This window comes from Lolium rigidum, chromosome 3 (genome assembly GCF_022539505.1).
Source record: "Lolium rigidum isolate FL_2022 chromosome 3, APGP_CSIRO_Lrig_0.1, whole genome shotgun sequence".
NCBI classification, from domain to species: domain Eukaryota; kingdom Viridiplantae; phylum Streptophyta; class Magnoliopsida; order Poales; family Poaceae; genus Lolium; species Lolium rigidum.
The window spans coordinates 112,741,737-112,750,719 of record NC_061510.1 but is presented as its reverse complement, the minus strand read 5'-3'; positions in this window follow the sequence as shown (position 1 = coordinate 112,750,719).

Below are 8,983 nucleotides of genomic sequence, written 5' to 3'. Positions count from 1 at the left end.
AGGACTTCTAGCAAGTTTTTGTAAGAACTTTATAACTTCAGAGATATGACAATCATCAAAATCTAAACCATTATGATCTATAGCAATGGGATCATTGTCCCCAATATTTTGAAAAATTTCAGCAGTTTCATCACAAGCAGTTTTAGCAGTTTCAGGCAGTTTTGCACGCTTTGTACTAGGAGTAGAAACATGGTCAACACCAATTATTTTACCATTGATAGTAGGAGGTTTAGCAACATGTGAAGTATCAACATTACTAGTGGTGGTAATAGTCCAAACTTTAGCTACATTAACTTTAGGAAGTTTTTCTTCTTTTTCTTCTCTTTCCCACCTAGCATGCAATTCAGCCATCAATCTAATATTTTCATTAATTCGAACTTGGATAGCGTTTGCTGTAGAAAATGACTTAATATCTTTATCTTCATTAGGCATAACTTTCAATTTTAAAAGATCAACATCAGCAGCAAGACTATCAACCTTAGAAGCAAGAATATCAATTTTACCAAGCTTTTCTTCAACAGATTTGTTAAAAGCAGTTTGTGTACTAATAAATTCTTTAAGCATGACTTCAAGACCAGAGGGTGTACTCCTATTATTGTTGTAAGAATTACCATAAGAATTACCATAACCATTACCATTATTAGAAGGATATGGCCTATAGTTGTTACCAGAATTATTCCTATAAGCATTGTTGTTGAATTTTTTTTTTTAATGAAGTTCACATCAACATGTTCTTCTTGGGCAACCAATGAAGCTAAAGGAACATTATTAGGATCAGCATTAGATCTACCATTCACAAGCATAGACATAATAACATCAATCTTATCACTCAAGGAGGAGGTATCTTTAACAGAATTTACCTTCTTACCTTGTGGAGTCCTTTCCGTGTGCCATTCAGAGTAATTTATCATCATATCATCAAGAAGCTTTGTTGCCGCCCCAAAAGTAATGGACATAAAAGTACCTCCAGCAGCTGAATCCAATAGGTTCCGCAAAGAAAAATTTAATCCTGCATAGAAGGTTTGGATGATCATCCAAGTAGTTAGTCCATGGGTAGGACAATTGTTTACCAAAGATTTCATTCTTTCCCATGCTTGGGCAACATGTTCATTATCCAATTGCTTAAAATTCATTATGCTACTTCTCAAAGATATAATTTTAGCAGGAGGATAATATCTACCAATGAAAGCATCTTTACATTTAGTCCATGAATCAATACTATTCTTAGGCAAAGATAGCAACCAATCTTTAGCTCTTCCTCTTAAGGAGAAAGGAAACAATTTCAGTTTTATAATATCTCCATCTATATCCTTATACTTTTGCATTTCACAAAGTTCAACAAAATTATTAAGATGGGCAGCGAGCATCATCGGAACTAACACCGGAAAATTGCTCTCTCATAACAAGATTTAGTAAAGCAGGTTTAATTTCATAGAATTCTGCTGTAGTAGCAGGTGGAGCAATAGGTGTGCATAGGAAATCATTATTATTTGTGCTAGTGAAGTCACACAACTTAGTATTCTCAGGAGTATCCATTTTAGCAGTAGTAAATAAAGCAAACTAAATAAAGTAAGTGCAAGTAACTAATTTTTTTGTGTTTTTGATATAGAGAACGCAAACAAGATAATAAATAAAGTAAAGCAACTAATTTTTTTTTGTATTTTTGATATAAAGAAACAAGCAAAGCAGTAAATAAAATAAAGTAAAGCAAGATAAAAACAAAGTAAAGAGATTGGAAGTGAGAGACTCCCCTTGCAGCGTGTCTTGATCTCCCTGGCAACGGCGCCAGAAAACAGTCTTGATACGCGTGATGCACACGTCCGTTGGGAACCCCAAGAGGAAGGTGTGATGCGTACAACAGCAAGTTTTCCCTCAGTAAGAAACCAAGGTTATCGAACCAGTAGGAGTCAAAGGCCACGTGAAGGTCGTTGGTGACGGAGTGTAGTGCGGCGCAACACCAGGGATTCCGGCGCCAACGTGGAACCTGCACAACACAATCAAAGTACTTTGCCCCAACGTAACAGTGAGGTTGTCAATCTCACCGGCTTGCTGTAAACAAAGGATTAAATGTATAGTGTAGAAGATGATGTTTGTTTGCGAAGAACAGTAGAGAACAATGATTGCGATAGATTGTATTCAGATGTAAAAGAATGGACCGGGGTCCACAGTTCACTAGTGGTGTCTCTCCCATAAGATAAATAGCATGTTGGGTGAACAAATTACAGTTGGGCAATTGACAAATAGAGATGCATACATATCATGATGATTACTATGAGATTTAATCAGGGCATTATGACAAAGTACATAGACCGCTATCCAGCATGCATCTATGCCTAAAAAGTCCACCTTCGGGTTAGCATCCGCACCCCTTCCAGTATTAAGTTGCAAACAACAGACAATTGCATTAAGTATGGTGCGTAATGTAATCAACACAAATATCCTTAGACAAAGCATTGATGTTTTATCCCTAGTGGCAACAAGCACATCCAGAACCTTAGAACTTTCTGTCACTGTCCCGCATTCAATGGAGGCATGAACCCACTATCGAGCATAAATACTCCCACTTGGAGTTACAAGTATCAACTTGGCCGAGCCTCTACTAGCAACGGAGAGCATGCAAGAACATAAACAACATATATATGATAGATTGATAATCAACTTGACATAGTATTCAATATTCATCGGATCCCAACAAACACAACATGTAGCATTACAAATAGATGATCTTGATCATGATAGGCAGCTCACAAGATCTAACATGATAGCACAATGAGGAGAAGACAACCATCTAGCTACTGCTATGGACCCATAGTCCAAGGATGAACTACTCACGCATCAGTCCGAAGGCGGGCATGGTGATGTAGAGCCCTCCGGTGATGATTCCCCTCTCTGGCAGGGTGCCGGAGGCGATCTCCTGAATCCCCCGAGATGGGATTGGCGGCGGCGTCTCTGGAAGTATTTCCGTATCATGGCTCTCGGTAATAGGGTTTTCGCGACGGAGAGTTTAAGTAGGCGGAAGGGCAGAGTCGGTGGAGGCACGAGGGCCCCATACAATAGGGCAGCGCGGGCCCCACCCAGGCCGTGCGGCCCTGTGGTGTCGGCGCCTCATTGCCCCACCTCATATCCTCTTCGGTCTTCTGTAAGCTCCGTGGAAAAATAAGACCCTGGGCGTTGATTTCGTCCAATTCTGAGAATATTTCCTTTGTAGGATTTCTGAAACCAAAAACAGCAGAAAACAGCAACTGGCTCTTCGGCATCTCGTTAATAGGTTAGTGCCGGAAAATGCATAATAATGATGTAAAGTATGTATAAAACATGTGAGTATTGTCATAAAAGTAGCATGGAACATAAGAAATTATAGATACTTTTGAGACGTATCAATCTCCTCGTGATGTCCTGGATCCCATCTGAGACTCCGAACAAAATTCGAACTCCATTCCATATTCCATATCTACTTAAAACGACATCAAACCTTAAGTGTGTCACCCTACGGTTCGTGAACTATGCAGACATGGTTGAGACTTCTCTCCGACCAATAACCAATAGCGGGATCTGGAGATCCATAATGGCTCCCATATATTCAACGATAACTTAGTGATCGATTGAACCATTTACATACGATACCGATTCCCTTTGTCACGCGATACTCTACTTGTCCGAGGTTCGATCATCGGTATCACGATACCTTGTTCAACCTTGTTTTCGACAAGTACTCTTTACTCGTACCGTGGCATATCATCTCTTGTGAACTATTCACATGCTTGCAAGCTAATCAGACGACATTCCACCGAGAGGGCCCAGAGTATATCTATCCGTCATCGGGATGGACAAATCCCACTCTTGATCCATATGCCTCAACTCATACTTTCCGAATACTTAATCCCACCTTTATAACCACCCATTTACGCAGTGGCGTTTGATGTAATCAAAGTACCCTTCCGGTATAAGTGATTTACATGATCTCATGGTCGAAGGACTAGGTAACTATGTATCGAAAGCTTATAGCAAACTGAACTTAATGACGTGATCTTATGCTACGCTTATTTGGGTGTGTGTACGTTATATCATTCATCGAATGACATAACCTTGTTATTAATAACATCCAATGTTCATGATCATGAAACCTTGATCATCTATTAATCAACAAGCTAGTTATACAAGAGGCTTACTAGGGACTCCTTGTTGTTTACATAACACACATGTATCAATGTTTCGGTTAATACAATTATAGTATGGTATGCAAACATTTATCATAAACACAAAGATATATTATAATAACCATTTTATTATTTCCTCTTGGGAATATCTCCAACAGTCTCCCACTTGCACTAGAGTCAATAATCTAGTTTACATTTGTAAAGATATAACACCTTGGCCTTCTGGTGCTTTATCATGTTTTTCTCACGGGAGAGGTTTCAGTCAACGGATCTGACACGCTCAGAAACGTATGTATTTTGCAATTCAATTGCGTCTCAACGCATCACTCATTTTCCAAATGAGTCGGCATTAATCATATATGTTTAGTCTTCTGGTGGAACCTTAATTCCACGGTCTGAAATATATCACTAATATTGTCACACACAATATAGCTTCAAAGTTCTGACACTATCGGAACTACACCAAGTTCTCAAAGAACTTTTCGACTTAACATCCTGAGTCATTGTCAAAACAATGACATACTCTGCCTTCGTCTGTAGAATCCATCACAATATTTAGAACTCATCTAAATCTAGCATAGATTTCTTCTAGCTCATTGTGCTACCTTTTAATCAACACTTACCTTAATTGAGATTTGAAATTCATTTTTATATGTGACCAAACTAATATCGGTGCAACACCTTACAGCGATTTGTTTGTCATTACCCCATACAAAACTATATATCCTTGGTTCTTCTAAAGTACCCAAGGATATTCTTCCTGTCGTCCAATGATCATCACATGAATCATTCTGGTACATGCTCATAACACTTTAGAGCACAGGATATCTGATTGTGTACATATTAATCGTGATCTAAAATCACTCATGTGTTTTTACTCATTGAGTGTCAGATACACTCTAGTCTTGTAAAACCTTCACATGAAAAGAACACCTTCTTAATATTTCTATATTGAACTACTTCAATATCCATTCTATGTACTTTGACTTAAATTTATTATGTGTTTCAATCTATCTTCATAGATCTTGACACTAAATATGTTTCAGTCCATATCCTTTCATTGAAGTTAATTCTCAATGAAACATTTTATTCACATCAAGTATATAATTACATCTTTTATAATCAACGATATGTCATCTACATAAAGTATTATAAATATGTCTCAGTGCTCCCACTTAATTTCTTGCAAATGCAAGCATCTTCATCGTTTCCGATGAAATCAAAAACTCTTTGACTATTTCATCCGGTGAAGATTCCAACTCTGCGATACTCACTTCATCCAATTGAAGTTCGTATACCTATCTAGTATTCCACGGACTAGCAAAACTCTTGGTTGTATCTTGTATACACCTTTAATACACACTTCTGTTAGGTAATGTATTTTGCCATCCTACTAGCATATCTCATAAAAGAAATATGTAGCGATTACTAGAATAATCCACATAGACTATAAGCATCGCTACGGAAGATCTAATCTTATCGTAGTCAACTCTTTGAACTTTGTCGTAAACAACTTTTCGACAAGTCAAGCTTCTTAAAGGATATTTCTAATGGGATTCGTAGCATAGAAAACAAAAATTTTCCTACCGCAAGAACGAATAACAAGCCAAGATCCAATCTAGAAGATGGTAGGAACGAGAAGATCATGAGACTAACCCTCGAAGATTTTCAAAGCCTACGAGATTAGATCTCGTTGTTGATGTAGTCGATCACTTGCCGCTTTCAAAAGCGCGTAGAAGATCTTGACGGTGCCACAGTCGGGCAGCACCTCCGTACTCGGTCACACGTTCGGTGTTGATGACGACGTCCTTCTCCCCGTTCCAGCGGGCAGCGGATGTAGTAGATCCTCCTCGAAATCCCGCCAGCACGACGGCGTGGTGGCGGTGGTGGTGGAGATCTCCGGCAGGGCTTCGCCATAGCCGTGCAAGAGGGAGGAAGAGGAAGGGGCGACTAGGGTTTGGGGAGAGGGGCGGGGCTAGGGCGCCGGCCAGGGGAGCCCTAGGTGGTGCGGCCAAGTCTTGTACTGCCCCCTCCCTCTCCTCCTCATTATATAGGTGGAACCCCAAGGGTTTGCCCAAAGTCTTCGAATAAGACCCCAATTCAAAAACTGCTTATGGACGAAACCTAGAGGGACAGGGACTCTCCCCTTTCCCCTTTCTTTGTCCGGCCAAGGAGGTGGAGTCCACCATGGACTCCACCCTCCCACTTGGTTGGCTGGTTAGGGTTGGTGGAGTCCAACCGGGACTCCACCTTCCATGGTGATTTCTTCCGGAAGGTTCTAGAACATTCTAGCGCCTTCCATAAATGCACCGGATCATTTCCAAACTTGGAAAGTGACTTCCTATATATGAATCTTATTCTCCGGACCATTCCGAACCTCCTCGTGATGTCTCGGATCCCATCCGAGACTCCGAACAACATTCGAACTCCATTCCATATTCCATATCTACTTAAAACGACATCAAACCTTAAGTGTGTCACCCTATGGTTCGTGAACTATGCAGACATGGTTTAGACTCCTCTCCGACCAATAACCAATAGCGGGATCTGGAGATCCATAATGGCTCCCACACATTCAACGATAACTTACTGATCGATTGAACCATTTACATGCGATACCGATTCCCTTTGTCTCGCGATATTTTACTTGTCCGAGGTTTGATCATCGGTATCTCCATACCTTGTTCAACCTCATCTCCGACAAGTACTCTTTACTCGTACCGTGGTATGTCATCTCTTATGAACCATTCATATGCTTGCAAGCTAATCAGACGACATTCCACCGAGAGGGCCCAGAGTATATCTATCCGTCATCGGGATGGACAATATCCCACTCTTGATCCATATGCCTCAACTCATACTTTCCGAATACCTAATCCCACCTTTATAACCACCCATTTACGCAGTGGCGTTTGATGTAATCAAAGTACCCTTCCGGTATAAGTGATTTACATGATCTCATGGTCGATGGACTAGGTAACTATGTATCGAAAGCTTATAGCAAACTGAACTTAATGACGTGATCTTATGCTACACTTATTTGGGTGTGTGTCCATTATATCATTCACCTAATGACATAACCTTGTTATTAATAACATCCAATGTTCATGATCACAAATCCATGATCATCTATTAATCAACAAGCTAGTTATACAAGAGGCTTACTAGGGACTCCTTGTTGTTTACATAACACACATGTATCAATGTTTCGGTTAATACAATTATAGTATGGTATGCAAACATTTATCATAAACACAAAGATATATTATAATAACCATTTATTATTGCCTCTTGGGCATATCTCCAACAGTCTCCCACTTGCACTAGAGTCAATAATCTAGTTTACATTTGTAAAGATATAACACCTTGGCCTTCCGGTGCTTTATCATGTTTTGCTCGCGGGAGAGGTTTTAGTCAACGGATCTGACACGCTCAGAAACGTATGTATTTTGCAATTCATTTGCGTCTCAACGCGGCATTAATCATATATGTCAAGTCTTCCAGTGGAACCTTAATTTCACGGTCTGAAATATGTCACTAATATTGTCACACACAATATAGCTTCAAAGTTCTGACACTATCGGAACTACACCAAGTTCTCAAAGAACTCCTCGACTTAAACATCCTCAGTCATTGTCAAAACAATGACATACTCTGCCTTCGTTTGTAGAATCCGTCACAATATTTAGAACTCTTCTAAATCTAGCATTGTGCTACCTTTTAAACAACACTTAGCCTATTTGAGATTTGAATTTCATTTCTATATGTGACCAAACTAATATCGGTGCAACACCTTACAGCGATTTGTTTGTCATTACCCCATATAGAACTATATATATCCTTGGTTCTTCTAAAGCACTCAGGGATATTCTTACTGTTGTCCAATGATCATCACATGAATCATTCTGGTATATGCTCCTAACTTTTTAGAGCACAGGATATCTGATTTTGTACATATTATTCGTGATCTAAAATCACTCATGTGTTTTTACTCATCGAGTGTCAAATACACTCAAGTCTTGTTAAACCTTCACATGAAAATAACACCTTCTTAATATTTGTATATTGAATTACTTCAATATCCATTCTATGTACTTTGACTTAAACTTATTATGTGTTTCAATCTATCTTCATAGATCTTGACACTAAATATGTTTCAGTCCATATCCTTTCATTGAAGTTAATTCTCAATGAATCCTTTTATAATCAAGTATATAATTACATCATTTATAACCAACTATATGTCATCTACATAAAGTATTATAAATATGTCTCAGCGCTCCCACTTAATTTCTTGCAAATGCAAGCATCTTCATTGTTTCTGATGAAATCAAAAACTCTTTGACTATTTCATCCGGTGAAGATTCCAACTCCGCGATACTCACTTCATCCAATTGAAGTTTGTATACCTATCTAGTATTCCACGGACCAGCAAAACTCTTGGTTTTATCTTGTATACACGTTTAATACACACTCCTGTTAAGTAATGTATTTTGCCATCCTACTAGCATATCTCATAAAAGAAATATGCAGCGATTACTAGAATAATCCACATAGACTATAAGCATCGCTACGGAAGATCTAATCTTATCGTAGTCAACTCTTTGAACTTTGTCGTAAACAATCTTTCGACAAGTCGAGCTTATTCAAGGATATTCCATCCAAGTCCATCAATTTTATAGATCCATTTACTTTCATAAAGTATTCATCTATCTTGGATTTCATGGTGTATAACCATATAACGGAGTCAGGGCCCATCATAACTTCTTTGTTTGTAGTTGGTTTATCATTGTTCAAAATCAATCCTTTGTCCACAAATCATTTAT